General features: G+C 42.1%; 1 protein-coding gene across 3 annotated transcripts in view; it reads left to right on the forward strand.

Annotated features, from left to right (window-relative positions):
- Window positions 1-1,113: 1,113 nt before the first annotated feature.
- APC (APC regulator of WNT signaling pathway) overlaps window positions 1,114-17,291 on the forward strand; it is a 193,452-nt gene continuing 177,274 nt past the window's right edge. For all 3 annotated transcript variants that reach the window (XM_050945539.1, XM_050945544.1, XM_050945540.1), the window contains exon 1: window positions 1,114-1,455. The gene's annotated coding sequence lies outside the window, so the exon portion shown is untranslated. The remainder of the gene's footprint in view (window positions 1,456-17,291) is intronic.

A 17,291-nucleotide genomic window follows, 5' to 3' on the forward strand; every position in this document is an offset into this window, starting at 1 on the left:
ACCGGGAAAGGAGACCCGCTTCGCCGCGGTTTGCTCTCTCGTTCCCGGAGCCACCCAGCAAACCGCAGGGAAGGAGTCCTGCTTGCTCTGGGCTCCGGGAACGAGAGAGCAAACCGGGAAAGGAGACCCGCTTCGCCGCGGTTTGCTCTCTCGTTCCCGGAGCCACCCAGCAAACCGCAGGGAAGGAGACCTGCTTGCTCGGGGCTCCGGGAACGAGAGAGCAAACCGCGGCGAAGCGGGTCTCCTTTCCCGGTTTGCTCTCTCGTTCCCAGAGCCCAGAGCAAGCAGGTCTCCTTCCCTGCGGTTTGCTGGGTGGCTCCGGGAACGAGAGAGCAAACCGCGGCGAAGCGGGTCTCCTTTCCCGGTTTGCTCTCGCGTTCCCGGAACCCCCCTTGAAGCCGCCCAACAGCGCTGCAGTGTGGCCACATCTAACACCACTTGCAGCGCTGGTTGCTGTAAGTGTGGCCACTCTGCAGCGCTGGCCCTATACAGCTGTACTAATACAGCTGTAACAACCAGCGCTGCAAAACTTTAGATGTAGACATGGCCTCAGTCTTTTATAATTAGTTGAACAGATTGAGCTAGGGTAACCAGATAAAAAGTGTGACAAATCAGAACAGGGGCTGGCGGGTAATAGAAGCCTATATAAGAAAAAGCCCCAAATATGAGGCCTGTCCCTATAAAATCGGGACATCTGGTCACCTTAGGAGCTCTTTGTGAGCTTGGGCACCCTCTAGTATTTTGTGTGCTAATACAGAAAGCGTTTTTTCACTGCTTTTCTTTGTGGGTTTGCCTCCGAGCTGTGTCCCCCACTTTCCCCTGCTGGGTCACTAAGCTTGCAGTGGCCCTGGGCAAAGGTGGCCACCTTGGCAGATATCTCCCGGCTTAATCTCTCTCTCTCTCTCTCTCACAGCCTGCTCGGAGCACCGCGGAGGGAGAGCAGCAGCAAGCCAGGCTCCCAGCAGCGGCACGCAGCAGGTGTGTGTAAAATGAAAAGGGACGATTAAAAGACTCCTTCCTTCGCGCGTGCGCATTGACTCCCCGCGCCGATTCCAGTTCTTCCAGGGTCGGCTGCCGGAGCCGGCAGTCCCCCAGCCGCGCCTGCGCACTACGCTGCCCCCTCAGGCAAGATGGCGGCGGGGAGACCAGTCAGGGAGGGGGCGTGAGGAGGGGTGGTCGCATTGTGGGGGCTGCCGGTGACTGAAGCCGAAGGGAAGTTCGGAGGGGCTGGGGCTGGGGCTGCCCGGCCCGTGTCGCGGGGATGAGGAGCCAGGACAGCGGGATAGGGGCCGGCCCCTGCCTGTGAGAAGGGGGAGTGTCTGTCGGCCCAGCGCCCTGTATGTGCGGCCGAGTCCGGCCCCGGTTGCCTCTTCCGCCCGCTGCTTGGGGCCGAGCTGGAGTCGGAGGAGTCGCCGCGGCGACGGCGGCGCGGCTGGGTGGGGAGAGAGCAGGCAGGTGAGTGAGAGAGAGCCGGGCCCCTCCCCGCATGGCACCGCCAGCCCTCAGCAACCCCCAGGGCAGCACCCCGGCGAGTCCCCGTCTCTTGGCAGCCCGCTCCTGCATGCTGCCCCGCACGGCACCTTCCTCCCCAGCCGGTAGAGCCCCGGTACCACCCCTTGGGTATAGCCACCCCCGAGGAGCCCAGGTCCCTTTACCCCAGTTTATGTGACTTGCTGAGCCGAGCTTCCCTCGGATACTGACTCAGTATTTCAGGATTGGATTAAATAACCTTTCCGATGGTGGGGGAATATCTATATTAGCCTACTGTCCAATACCTGTCCTGTACGTTACCCTTGGAAGGGAGAGGAACGGATGGGTGGGCGGTGTTTTGGCAGAGGCACTAGACTGGGACTCGTATCGAGATCTGAGTTTAGTTCCCACCTCCGCTGTAACAAATACGGCTGTAATATACAACTTTCATGTTGTTGTATAACAATATAAACGTAAAGCTTCATGGCAGGAGTTGAAAAATTCCCAGATATCTGATCGTCAAAGGCCAGAATGTGTATGCAGTGAAGCCTGACAGCAATGTCTGTGAGAAGCCTAGCTCTTTTTAGCTTCTTTGGAAGGGGGGTGGTGGGGAGGGGGAATTAAATTTAAAAGTAAAGTCCCAGCCACCCCACGTCTTGCTCCGGTTGCTAGAGAGGACCTTCATCGCTTTTCCCCGACTCCAGAGCTTTCTGAAGGCTATGAAGGTTTCTTCTGCTACTGCTTATGGGTCTGTGTAATGTAACTCTCTACATTTTCACCACAGCCTCCGTTTTTGAGGTGTTCCTAGCTCTTTTCTCTGCTCATAGATTAAACAGGATATTTACATAACTCTAGTCTGTTTCACTTTCCAACTTCACTGATTAACAGCTCTAGAACTTACCAGTGCCCTGTTAGCTTTCACAAAGGGCATCAGTGAAATTATGAATGGTGGTAGCAGCACCCTGAGGAAGGTGAGCCTGCATCTGTTGACATTTGAAAAGCTTATCTTAGCAGTCATAAGGCTAAAAACCTTAAGACTTCTTGGGGGGGGGGAAAGAAATTCTGCAGAAACTGATAGTTTAGGCTAACTTCCACAAACTCCTGATCCTCAGGAAAAAAAAAATTGTGCCCCTGGTGGGGTAGTAGATTTTTCATGCCCTGCTTACATAGTGTTATATATTTGAAATAGTAATTTTTTAACTGTAGTTCTTGTAGTGGTCCTGGTTTAATTATCTGTGCTCTGATTTAAATGACCAAGGAATATTAATTTATTCTTTATCGTAGGCTTCACGAACTGTGGTATGAAAGCTTTCTTTTTTTTTTTAAAGTGAATTTGATGAAGTTGTTATGCCAAGTAGCTCTTGCCAATCCTAGCGACCTAGGAAATGTTAGTCAAGTTAAAGTGGAAGTCATACAATCCTTTACCTTACTTTTTTTGGGTGGACTTCTGTTTTCCTTGATCTCTCTTTCCCTCCCATTCTGTAAAAGGCTTCATCACACATGCAGCATGTTCAGCATGTGCAACTGAGAGCACATCTTCCTGATGGAAGAATAACTACTATGATCTGAGCCTCAAGGAATATAGGGATATTTTGAGTTCCACAAAGAATATGAATGACTTATCTGGCAAAAGGATAGCTATAATTAGTGGTATACTACACTAAAACATAGCTGATAATTTTTTTTCAGATTTTACTTAATTCTACCTCCCCTTGTGTTGGGATGATATGCATATGTAATTTTTTTTGTTCTTGTTTTTCTTGCAATATTTTTCGTGTAATACTGTATGTAATAGTAAGTTTAGTGTAAAAGTATATTAAACTACACGCTGAGCAAGAAAAACAGGAATAGACAATACCACATGCTCAAATCTGAGATTTAATTTAGTTTTAGATATCTAAACTTTTGCATTTTTATATATTTGTTTTAACTGTAAAAATTGCATTTGCAGTTTCATTTTATTTAAAATATCAAACAGTAAAAACCATAACCAATGTGGTTTTTTTGCATTTCCCCTTATTGAAAGATACAGTAATCAAACTTGTAGTAGAAAATAAGTCTTGCTAAAAGAGGGCTCAGATATTTGAGAATAAAATGGACTGGTCGAAGAGTAAGTACACAACACAATTTTCAAGTGTTGGGTTAGGCTTGTATGCATCATCTTTTAATAACTGACTTCTGTAAAGAATCTCCACAAAGATGGTCATAGGCCCTAGTCCTTGCCGGAAACCAACAGATCAAAACACATTTGTGTCTAGTCAAAACTATTTAAAACAAGTGCAAAAAAAAAAAATAGTTCAAGAAATGAAATCACCCTTCTTTTTAAACTCTATCTTAAATGCTTGTCTGATTTACCTCAACATTTCCTGAACATTTCTATTCTTCTAAAGAATCATACATGAAATTTCAGATGCATTCATTTAGGTCAGAGGAGCAATGCTATGCTGATAGCTGCTTATCCCAATGGGCAACTGCATTTTACTTTTACTGAAGTTTATAGATGCTTTTATTCAAGTAGAACTCATTGAATTAATATTAGTTATTTCTTTTTATGTACTTGGTGAGTTGTTTACAAGATGTGCTTGCTCATATAATTCACCTTCAGACATTCCTTTCAGTGGTCCAACAATAACCAAAAATAAGTGGTCACTAGTATCTTGAATTGCTGTCTTTTTCCAGTTGGATCAGCATAAAACTTTTTAATACATGTTGAAATCATCAAGATGAACAAACTAAATGTGGTTCATTTGGTGTTGACTAACAGACGGAAAATATATTGGTAACCTAAGTGAAAATGAGACACTCAGATTGGCTTATGCTAGTTAACTTTTTCTCTCTGTGTTAAACCGTTTAGTGTACACATCTTGTAAAAGTGAATAACTTTTCACAGAATTATTAAATGCTTGTCAGAGTATTTTGCAGTACATTAAATATCAGATTGTTCTAAAAGTATCATGAATGACATTCTAATAGACTTAGGTTTAGCATAGAGTTCATCTTACACACACTTTAATTTTGAAGTGTCCAATAGCCATACGGTAGTTCAGTAGTGTTATAGAACAGAAATCACAAACTCCAAGGCCCTGTCCACACATCAGAAACCTTTATGGGAAAAAGTGGTAAATCTCAAATTATTTTTTATTCCAAACGAAGTCTGTTGCACAATGGGGACGCATTTTAGTCTTTTCCTTTTTACCTTGTGTCATGGTATAATTCCCCACTCTGAACCTTAGCGTCCCAAAGATGGGGTACCAGCATGAATTCCACTAAGCTCAGTTGCCAGCTTAGTACTTGTAGCGCTGCCACCAACCAGGAATTCCAGTGCCTGGTACACTCTGGTCCCCCCAAAACCTTGCCCGGGGACCCGCAAGACCCAGTCCCTCTGGATCTTAACACAAGGAAAGTAAACCCTTTCCCTCACCGTTGTCTCTCCCAGGCTTCCCCTCCCTGGGTAACCCTGGAAGATTACTGTGATTCAGACTCTTTGAATCTTAAAACAGAGAGGAAAATTCACCTTCCTCCCTCCTTCTCTCTCCCCCTCCCAGAGTCTCTCTGAGAGAGAAAGTAATCCTAACACAGAGAGAAAATTAACCTTTCTCTCCCCCTTCCCTCCTTTCTCCCCACCAATTTCCTGGTAGTTCCAGACCCAGTCCCCTGGGGTCTCACAAGAATAAAAAAAGCAATCAGGTTCTTAAACAAGAAAAGCTTTTAATTAAAGAAAAAACAGTAAAAATTATCTTTGTAAATTTAAGATGGAATATGTTACAGGGCCTTTCAGCTATAGGCTGGGAGGGTATTCCTAGCGTCTAAGTACACAAGTACAAATTAAAATCTTTTCAGCAAAATACAAATTTGAACTCCTTCCAGCCAAATACACATTTGCAAATAAAGAAAACAAACATAAGCCTAACTCGCCTTATCTACCTAGTACTTACTATTCTGGACATATAAGAGACTGTATCAGAGAGATTGGAGAGAAACCTGGTTGCACGTCTGGTCACTCTCAGAACCCAGAGAGAACAACCACCAAACACTAACAGCACACACTAAAACTTCCCTCCCTCAAGATTTGAAAGTATCCTGTCCCCTGATTGGTCCTCTGGCCAGGTGACAGCCAGGCTCACTGAACTTGTTAACCCTTTACAGGCAAAAGAGACATGAAGTACTTCTGTTCTATTAACCCTTAACTATCTGTTTGACACCTTGAGTATTCATATTTTAAGAATCTGAGTTTTAGTAGCCTGTATGATGATGAGGGAATGAATGAGCAATGAATGAATGGGCCAAGGCTAGTTAGCTAATGGATTGATTACTAAAATGAACATCTGATTAGTTGGTAATTCCTCACATCATAATAGTGACACTGATACTTTGTTCTTAATAATAAAAAAAAAAAGCCTATCCTAGCAATATTTAGCAAATTTGGGGGGTTTTGTCTTGTTAAACTCAGACTATAATTATGAGTTTCATTGAAATAATATAAGGTGGGCATGATAAAGGCGTGCAAAGGTATGATAGTGATGTAACTATCAACCATACTATACTGCTGTAGAACCTTTTTATCACATGTCAAACTATTTTAATTGTAGACTTGCATCTTGTTACAGAAACTGGAAATATCTGTGCCTCTGTTACATGACTCGATAGGGTTTAGTTCTCGCTCCTTAACTTGAAAGTGAAGAGTATTTTTATTTTGGGCTGGACACTTCCTTAACTGAGTTGACAATTTTTGCTTCGCTAATTTGCATTTGTGGAAGCCGTTCTTCTCTTGTTGAGGAGAAATGTTTTCTGGCGTCCAGAGAACTGTGTTTAGTGGACATGGTATTGTGGGGAGGCATATGGAAGGGAGAAGAGGCAGTTAGGAAGGATTTAAAATAAAAGGGGAGAGAGGTAGTTGACAGGACTATTTATGAGCACATTTGCCTGTAATACTTCTGATATTGAGCATTGGGTACAAGGTCATAGTGCATTAGTTTAACTTGATGGAGGAATATTAGTAGACACTTCATAAGACTGTTCATTTTGGTGTCCTAACTGGAGGATTATTGCTTTATTTAATAGTAGTTGTCTGTAGTGGGAACCAGAGGACTTAAAATGGTAGTTGTATTTTAGGAAAGGGGAAGAGATGGGCTCTGCTTGGCCCATGTCAAGGCACAGTATATTAAAAAATCTTGTCCTTTCAAAAAGTTTCGGAACAGTGGGCAGTAGTAACAAAAGAGTTACACTAACTATGCTGTACTTGGAAAATATCAAATTTTAAAATTAGATCGTTGTATAATACATTTAAATGTACAGGCTCGGTATGTACAATTTCTTTCCTAGGAGCAGAGTAATTCCTTAGAAACACATTTTTAATCATTAACAGCACTGTTAGACAATAACAGGAAACTAATGACATTACTAAAACTGAGTTCATAATTTAGTGCGAGGATTGAATCAGACTGATGCATAAAATAGTCTGATGGTGATCTGGAAAAAGGGGTAAACACTGAAGTGGCAAAATTTGAAGATGATACAACTTACTAAAGATAGTTAAGACCCAGGCAGACTGCGAAGAGCTACAAAAGGATCTCTCAAAACTAGGTGACTGGGCAACAAAATGGGAGATGAAATTTAATGTTGATAAATGCAAAGTAATGCACATTGGAAAGCATAATCCCAACTATACATATAAAATGATGGGGTCGAAATTAGCTATTACCACTCAGGAAAGAGATCTTGGAGTCATAGTTCTCTGAAAACATCCACTCAGTGTGCAGCGGCAGTCAAAAAAGTGAACAGAATGCTGGGAATAATTAAGAAGGGGTTAGAAAATGGGACAGAAAATATCATGTTGCCTCTCTATAAATCTGTGGTATGCCCACATCTTGAATACTGTGTGCAGATATGGTTGCCCCATCTCGAAAAAGATATATTGGAATTGGAAAAGGTTAGAAAAGGGCAACAAAAATGATTAGGGGTATGGAACGATTTCCATATAAGTAGAGATTAATAAGACAGGGACTTTTCAGCTTGGAAAAGAGATGGCTAAGGGGAGATATGATTACCGTCTATATAATCATGACTGGTGTAGAGAAAATTGTTGTTAGTAGCTACCAGTGTGGTGCTCTGCTCTTGTTCAGTGATGATAATAGTTGGCTGCGTGCGTGTTCCCTCTGTGTGCTGCCCTAGCTCTGTGCAGATAGCTGACACAACAACCATGAGAAAACCCCCAAAGACCACAGACTCTGGTAAGGTACGAAGGAACCCGAGCCAGGTTTATTGTCAAACGAAGCACAGTAATAGTTTTCTATGGACTCTACAGGACATACTACGAATATGTGCCCCCTGGCAATGGACACAGCTCAGTCAGTGGCGGGACTTTCCACTGCCCCCTAGGCTGGACAAAGATACACACTCTGGGGCCTACTTTTATAGAGTTACAGGACAGATTACTCATCCTTCCTGACGTATTGAGGTACAGCCTCTTGACTCATTACGATGCTGTCTGCCTTTTGATCACGTTGTTCCAGACATACAGATCTATCCATCATGCTGTCCTGTCTTTAAGATGCACCTGCCTGTTCCTTGTTATGTCTGTGGAATGTCCTTGAATCAGGCTGTCCAGGTGCCATCTTGGCACAAGTTCCTCTTATTAGCCCTTATGTGTGAACGCACCTGCTTCTAACAACTCTCTTCTCATCAATTTCTGTGAGTGATGCCTGCCTCTGGCTCACAGCCCAGCTTTTGCTTAGCAGTGCCAGGAAGTACTTTGGTTCAGGCTTCAGGCCTCAGACTAGGCCTCTGAAACAAGAGTTTATATTTCAGGGCCTTATCTTACTACAAAAGTAGATAAGGAAGTGTTGTTTACTACTTCTCATAACACAAGAACTAGGGGTCACCAAATGAAATTAATAGGCAGCAGGTTTAAAACAAATAAAAGGAAGTATTTCTTCACACAACACAGAGTCAACCTGTGGAACTCCTTGCCAGAGGATGTTATGAAGGCCACGACCATAACTGGGTTAAAAAAAGAACTAGATAAATTAATGGAGGATAGGTCCATCAATGGCTATTAGCCAGGATGGGCAGGGATTGTGTCCCTAGCCTCTGTTTGCCAGAAGTTGGAAATGAGCAACAGGGGATGGATCACTTGATGATTACCTGTTCTGTTCATTCCCTCTGGGGCACCTGGCACTGGCCACTGTCAGAAGACAAGATACTGGGCTAGGTGAACCTTTGCCATTCTTATTCCCTAAATAAGGGATTGTCAAAGATATAAATTATTTAAACTGTTACAAAATACAGTAGAATTGTAAATGAAAGACTGCTGTGATGCCATTGCAGGCTAGTTATACAGGAATTAATTAATTAAGTGCATAGCGTATTAATTTACTTGGTCTGATAAACAGATGTCTGTAATGTTTATAAATTACTTTTAATTGTTTGTGCACTTAATGTTAGTGATATTAATCATGTAGATCTGAACTTAGCTCTTTGTGGTGTGAAAATTGGTTTGGCCCTCTATTATTCAACAACTGGCAAGAGAGGGAGAAATGGAAGAGAGATGAAACATATTTCACTAGTGTGTTATAAGAATGTAAAGAAATTATGAATGCAGCAGACATAAGTTAGGTGAGCTGACTCTTCCTTAACTTATTGATGCCAAAAATTCTCAGATTCACATTGTCTCTTCCCCATTTTAAAGCCTTCATTGTTGAGACACCACATTACAGCCCCTATCATTTGAGTGAAGGACTGTGTAAGAATCAGTTTGGAATTAATCAATGCTATTCCCTAATCAATTACAGAGGTCACAGTTAAGTTGTATATAGATGTGATTCTTTCACTCTAGGGTTAATATGTTGCTAATTAGAGTTTTACACCTTTGTCAGCCTCAGCTCTGGTTCTCAAGGGCTGCAAATTAAATTAAAATCTCCCAATGACTGGACACAAACTTTCTTGGGGAATTGAATGCTGCAGTGCCTGAAAACATACCTCTCTGCTGAAGTTTTGGCATTTTGATTCCAAATGTCCAATGAAGTCAGTAGGAGAGTCTTATCAAATGTTTACTCAGTATTAGAAGAGGGGGAAAAATGTCTGAACTACTTAATTGAATGTAACCTCTTTCTATTTAAAGAATGTTCACAAGCGGATTGTGATTTTAATTAATTTTACTTAATCAAATTTGATTTGTCTTCATAATTTTTTTCACTTTGTAGATGAGTCACAGATGGTTTTCTGTGAGCATTTGGTATGATATTGTCCTCACTTTCTAACTGGGTAATAGCTAATAGGGAAAGGATACAAACATGGACAAAGCAAAGTAGTTTTAAAATTTGAGTGAATATTTGAGGACCAAGCTTTTGCAGTTTGTGCACAGCTTTATTGAATCCAGTTAAGTACTGACAGAAATTTGGACTTAATGTAATGGTTTAACTGGTTAGGCTGAAAGGCTTCAGTTGTTACTTGCAGAGGGCTGACAAAATTGCCATGGCTTATTCATAGAATATGAGACTATTTGAGGAAATAGAAACAATTAAAAGAACACAGTGATCAGTGAATCAAGTTCAGATCAGGCTATATATGCTTGCCTTCAAAGAACTTCATGAATTTTATAGAAGCAAGATTCAGGTTCTTCAGTGAAGGTGACAGATAATTTTGAACTTCAGTGGCATATCCAGATTTTTTTTTTTCAGTCAAAGGTTAAGGCTTTAAAGTGGTTTCAATTGACTTTATTGCATTTGCCATCTTGAATTTCCTGTAATGGAAGAGTATCAAAGCAGATGCTTTAGAAGGTTTTAAAGCTTAATTTTTTAGTTTCATCCCTTCTTTCCCAATATATGATTTTTAATTTTTTTTAAATTAATCTTTTTCTGCATACACTGAGGCAGAAAGAAGGGTACATTTCTTCTCCTTCTTTCCTGCTGTATTCCCACAGCTTGGAAGGGCCAAAATTTGAACTGTGTTGATTAAGAGTGCATGTGGGTCTTGCATAGAATTTCCAGTGTGTACCAATATGCAGACATCTGTGTTATGCTGCCATTGCCCATCTGGTCCATTCTACAGGCTAAATTTGTACTGATCAAAATAAATGCCTGACTTTTTACTCACCTCAGTTTAACACCTTAGTGGCACTTGCACTCTGAAGATGCAGCTGAATCAGAAATAAATGTGTGGGGTTTGTTCTTTTGTTTTAAGGTTTTACTGGTCCTCGTCTTGAAGCCGTCCTTTGCAGTGGAGTTAAAGGCAAATACCAATGCTGTCAACCACTGGCAGCTGGTTAGTATTAAATAACAATAAAATGCTGTGTGGTTAATACCTAGATTTGTGCAATGCAGTTACTTTTCTTCTGTGTTCTTCCTTCTCACCTGTGCTGTTGTTAGCTTGGAAGATGCTCATTCCAGGGTCTGAAGCTTCAGAGCATTCAGCCAAGCTTCTAGGTAATAGCTAGAAAGGGCCTAGGGAAGTGCTTGGCTTTCTCAACAGCACTCCTGTCTACTCCAGGCGGTAAATAGTCTCCTTGCTGAAGTCCGCAGTTAGTGGACTGGTTACATTTGAATCAACAAAATACAGAATCTTCAGAGATCAGGTCTTATGTCGGGTTACATCCAGATAAAGATCTGCACCTGGACTGCCAGAATCTCAGAAGTACAGGCCTCTCTTGAGCCTTACATCAAACACAGTTACCTTTTGAGTTCACAGGTAAGTCTTTTTTTGCAAAGACATGGAATACTGTTACAAACTTCAAAAGATTTATACTTCTTATGTTTGTATTCTTGCATTCATTTAGACTATCACTTCAATGTTATATTAGTGCATGCAGTGCAATCTGTGAACTAAGATGTCATATGGTTTCCTGCAGTTAATATTAGACTAATAGGGTGTTTGAATTGGTATGGAATTAGGTCTTTTGACAAAAGGTTTAGATGCCAGCTCAAGTGATGGCCTACTAATTAAATGTCTGAATGTCATTGTTGGGACCTTGAGAACTGAACTTGATTCATGAAGCTTTTTCCAAAAAATGTTTCAAGTGCAAGAAATTGAAAGGAGTGAATTGAATGGGGAGAAAGAATCCTTGTCCACTTCTTTAACTAGTAGATTTGTGAACTGCTTTATTTGCATGAAAAAGTAGATTTCTGTACATGATTGTCTTTATACTGTTCCAAATCCATCTCTCAGTTTTACAAGGGAACAAAATGTTCAGTTCTTTTCTGTAGCTCTGAACTGGTGCCCAGAATGATATAAAGGTACTAGAGGCCCATGTGAAACAAGCTACTATACATGCAGTCATAAAGATCAGAACCCAGTCAGAAATACAGCAGGATCTTCTAGCTTAATCTGCTGTATCACCTTTATAAATCTGTAGCTTCTAATTGCATCTGACAATTTAAAAAATGTCATTTTACATTGTTTTCTTTATCTGACTTATCTGCACCAAGAAAGAGCTGTCAAAGGTAACTTTAGAGGATGGATGACTTTTTAAAAGGCATATATAAATATTTATAATGCAGATTTAGGTATATTCTCTGGTAGAGGAGTGTGTTCTCGTTATTGCTCTTTGATCTAGTGCCATTTTGTATTGTTTGAATCTCTTCCAATAGACTAAAGTGACGAGGGTATGTTTCTGGACTTGAGGTGGTTGGCCACCTAGTAAACTGATAATTCAACGTCAATTAATTTTGTTTATACTTCTTAATCAGTGAACCATTTCTAAACATGCGTATTTAAGCACACCAGTCTGGCCCTTCAGGCAGTAATATACATTTGGATCTCTCTGAAATGTCAGGTTATTGTGTGGTCCAAGAGGAATTTTTTTTTGAAGCCAATGTTCTGAGTTCCTGGTCCTTTTTTGGAAGGAAGCCTAAAAGTGCAGTGGAGTCCTGGAGGAGGTGAGGTGATCAATAGCTGAATCTAGCTATGCCTCCTCAATTGTTTCTTGAAAAAAAGAAGGTATTATATATTCACATTCCGAACTAGCATAGGTTTTATGTGGAAAGGACAGCAGTTCATATAACAGCCTCTAAAAGAACTTCTCAGTCACAAGATAGGAGCACATACTGAGCTGTGGGGGTTTTATGTCAATAGTAAGAGATCAATTGTAGCAAATAAAATACATATCAGTGTGGTGTAACCAGTAAAAATGGTGATCAGCTAGGATCTTGGATGCCTCACTGACAGCGGTTAAACTAGGGCACAGTACAGGTGACTATAGTGGCGCTGAAAGACCACCTTATGGTCATGGACACAGCAAAATGTTCATGTTTAGGCTGCTGGACCTCTCTGCAGTCTTTGACACTTTGCTACTGACAAGGAGCTACTAACACACCTATGCAACGTAGCAGGAGTAGATGGTCCAGAACTACAGTGGCTGCAATTGTTTCTCTCTGGCAGAATTCAAGGAATCATGATGGGTAACTGCTCCTCCTTTCCAAAGTCCCATAAGAATCCATACCCTCTCTGTTTTCTCTTGAATATCTATGTGAGACCGCTTTGGGGAGAGTGAGACCTCATGGGCTCAGTTGCCAATACTATGCTGATGGCACTCAACTATATATACCATTCTCAACTTCTACAACCAGTGCCACTACTAATAGATAAGAGTGCCTGCAAGAAATTAGCTCTTGGGTGAAGAACAGCTGGCTCAAGATGAACCCAGAGAAGGCTAAAGTGATGTTGATCAGAAAAACACAAATGCGTAGATGAACTGGCAGAGACGTTGTCTCCACCTTTTATTGAAGGCATACAGCTCCCATTTGTCAAAGTGGCATTAGACTCCTCACTGGTGCTTTTTGTCGTTAAAACTTTTGTTGTTTGGGGCAACAAAAGTTTTAATGACAAAAGTGCCAGTGTAAACAAAGCCTAATACAGTGACAGGGTAAAACAGCAAATCTAGTCAAAAGAAATACTCCCATTCTCTCCTCCTTCGGTTCCTCCCCTCCGCAGCAACATAAAGTTAATCTGTGGCACTCTGCCCTAAGCAGGGCCAGGGAATGCAATCCAGGACTCTAGGACACTATGACATGGAGTCCTTGTGGGTTCTTCCCCCATGTCATAGTACTGCCACCCTTCATTTGGAGTGAGTGGTGGCAGCTTCCCGCCATTTTGTGTGTGTGTGTGTGTGTGTGTGTGTGTGTGTGTGTGTGTGTGGAGGGAGTGAGTGAGTGAGAATTTCTAGTATAGTGGCTCTTGGAGCTAAATCTCCTTTGGGATACTGGGGCGTTCACACCTCCAAACTAAGTCTGTAGGGAGCTTCAAAACAATAGAGCTTGTCTACACAGGAGGTTTTGTTAGCATTAATTCAAGCAAGTGTGAATTGAAAATGCCTGTGTACACACAGTGCAAACCCTTAAAGCACACTGACTCTCTATATGCTGCAAATTCTGTTCTATACTTTCAGAGTCGAGTAAGTTCACTGCAAATGTAGTTAGTGCAGATTGTTGTTCATGTGCCCACAATACTTTTGCACATTGCTTGGCAGTCCTTCCACTGCTATCCACACTGCTTTGCGGGTATCTGTGACCAACCTGTCTGTTTACCTGTGCTTTCCACTGCTCAGGGATCAAGTTGATTGGATGTCTCCTCCACTCTTTAAAAACTGATGAGAGGCCAGGATCGGCCCATTTGCTCCTGGATTTCAGTATATCAGCATTACAGCAATATTTGTGCAGCCACAAGGAGCTGGGGCGAGATTTTTTTTTTTGATCTTGTAATCTGGTGAGAAATGACAGTACAGCAAACTTTTGCAACCAAACACCACCATAAGAATCTTTTTGTAAACAGCACTAAACAGATGGCCAAGCAGGGTCGCAGCCAGGATGTTAAGCAGTACAATATAAAGATCAAAGAGCTCAGAAAAACGTACAAAACCCCCGGGGATGCCAGAAACAAGTCCAGAGGTCCCATGTGACAATCTGCTCTATGAGAAGCTGGCATGCCACTAGAATCCAATCTCTTTGTGAGCAGTGGTGCCCCTGCTGAGGAGACTGTGGCCCCCTGCGGATGGCCACGATTCATGGGTGGAGGACAGTGAAGTGATCTCCTCATACAGCCAGGATCTCTTCAGCACTTGAGACCCTGAGAGAGGCCCAATTCCTAGCCCAAATCTCAGTCCAGGCTGCAGCAGGAAGATCCTTTCCAGGAGACTTTTGCATGTAAGTATCTATCTTTACAATTTATTATTATGCTATACAGCTGTGCTAGCTTCTGTTCTGGGTGCCCAGTGGCAGGTGCCATTTGGGTTGTATGTGAACTACCAGCCTTTCTGAGCCTCTTGCCCTCACCCAACACTGTCCCTCCCCTTTGTTCTGCCTTTCCTAAGAATATTTTCAAAATGGCAACTGGGCTAGCTAATCAACTTCTATCTCATGCTAATGCTCCGTCCATCAACTGTTTACAAACTCATGTCATGAAGGGCATATAGACATCTACTAATTTCCTAGCAAATATTGCCCCTTCTCTCTATTCGCATGCTCAGAATGGTTGCCACATGACAAGCTACAACTTTCCCCTTCCCTAGTGTGATAGTTTCATTTGAATCTATGTAGTGTGTCTTCTAAGACAGTCATTCGGGGGGGAAAAAATGGTTAGGTTAGTTTTCAGTTTATATGAGGTACATATGGGTATAGGCATTGCATGCCCATATAGCTAATAGAGCTAATGATCCCTGCAGAAATATATATAGTCTGTAACAATGTTGCATTGCAGGAAAAGATTAGGTTAGGAATTGCATGACTACAGCTCTTAAGGCAATTGACTGAGGGATATCAAATACCAGTTTAATCATTGTTGCAGTAAAGTAAACAAAGGAGTCATAATGGCCTTCCATAGGTTATATATTTAATAGAAAAAGGCTGGGAGCTGTTAAGGTTTTAAACAATCAATGTAGAACCCACTCTACTTTTCTTTGCACTTTCTGAATCTCTGCAGGAGAGAGCAGACTGAAGGCTGAGAAAGTCTTCATTTTAGCATGGACATTCAGCAGCACTACCATTGTTCCTGGTATAGCTTGCAACTGCTTTGCACTTCTGGGGGGACCGTCTTGGTGAATAATTCACAACATCTCTCTCTAGTGTACCCTTTGCCTTTTAAGCCCCTTCTCTACTCCTAGTCATCTGCCTCAGTGTAAGTCATCCAGAGTCAGGACAGCCTAAAGGGGATGTAGAGGGAAATCCTATCCAGCTCCCTCCTGATTCATCCCTAACTTCATTTCAGTGGCCCAGTCAGGAATATCGTGCACCCATAGAAGTACCTTCAAGGCACAGCATAAACTGCAAGCCCTAAACTGGGAACACCAATCCCAGCATCCTATTTAGCCCACATGTACGCACCGCTTATCTCTGAGGTCTCCCAAGATGAATCTCAGGGAATGGTCTTAAGAAACAGAAGATAAGAAAAGTGCTGTCACTGCTTCTGTGGAAACAGTACTAATATGAACAATAACTATTTGTTTTTCCTTTTCTCTGCTCCCCAGCCACAGTACCTGCAGCAGTGAGACCTTCAAGAACAGAGCCTTCATCAACAGCTCAGTGACTGGCAACCTGAGAGGGAAGAAATGGAGGTCCAAAGAGGAGATGTTTAGAGCCCTAGTCACAGGCTTGCAAAAAAACAAAAACCACTCCCCACACTTATCAAGAACTGAATAGTGTGTTTAATGAATGAGAGGGAGGTATACAGGCAACTATCTAGAGACGCCATTGAACTGGCCCATGACAGCAATGTTATGTGACCAAAGACACAAAAAAGCAGCTCCTGGAGGTGATGAACAGGCAGAAAACTCTGCTGGAATGCATGCTGCTGTTAGGCCAGCAGACAATGCAGTCCCCTCGGCCAGGACTCAGTCGTGTTCGTTAGATCCTGAATAATACAGGGAACTGGGAATAACATGGATGTCCTGTCCCAAGCCCCAGCACAAGGCAGCAAGAACAACATCAGTGGGAGGCCAGGAAATTCAGGTCAACCTGTGCACCTGGCAACTTTGATCCCTGTCAGTGAACCTCAGAAGGCAGAAAGATTAGAGGCAGCAAATGCAAGACATCCCCCTGCCTCCGAACAGGAACCCTCTCGCCTCCCCATAACTGCACTGCATGTGAATGTTGCACTTTTTCACTTTAGAGCTGTTTCATGTTTTAATCACGATGAGAAAAGTTTGTAGAGTTTTCAAAGTTTTATTTTTGATGATGGTTTATTGGCATCAATTTTTTTATTGAACAAATTATGTCTCAAAGCATTCAGTGTATGACACATACAAACACTAATTTTCAACTTAACAAGTTTTAACAAGTTATTAAAGCATACATGCTACAGTCAAACAAAAAATACCATAATGTGCCAGCTCTAACATCTGTAAAATCAACTCTGCTGCTCAAAATCCAACCCCACTTCCCCTGAAGACACAGCTGCACATTTCCAGGCACCAGGCTCAAAGAAAGAATAAAATGTTCCCCTGACAGTATTGTCCTCGTGGTTTACATGTTGTACAGGGTGCCTTGCTGGATGGTCATACTGCTGGGCAATTCTCTGCACCTCAGCCTACCACCCATCACTGAGACTTTCTCGCAAATATTGTATAAAATATAACATGCAGCTATAATCCTAGGCAAGTATTGTTCTGCAGCCTCTAACCTAGTCATAAGACAGCACCACCTCACTTTCAAATGGCCAAATGCCCATTCCATTCTCATTTTGTAACTTCTAAGGCAGTGGTTCTCAAACTTTTGTACTGGTGACCCCTTTCATATAGCAAACCTCTGAGTGTGACCCTCCCCCCCCAATAAATTAAAAACACTTATTTATATATTTAACGCCATTATAAACGCTGGAGGCAAAGTGGGGTTTGGGGT

The sequence above is a fragment of the Gopherus flavomarginatus genome, chromosome 3 (genome assembly GCF_025201925.1).
Source record: "Gopherus flavomarginatus isolate rGopFla2 chromosome 3, rGopFla2.mat.asm, whole genome shotgun sequence".
NCBI lineage: Eukaryota > Metazoa > Chordata > Testudines > Testudinidae > Gopherus > Gopherus flavomarginatus.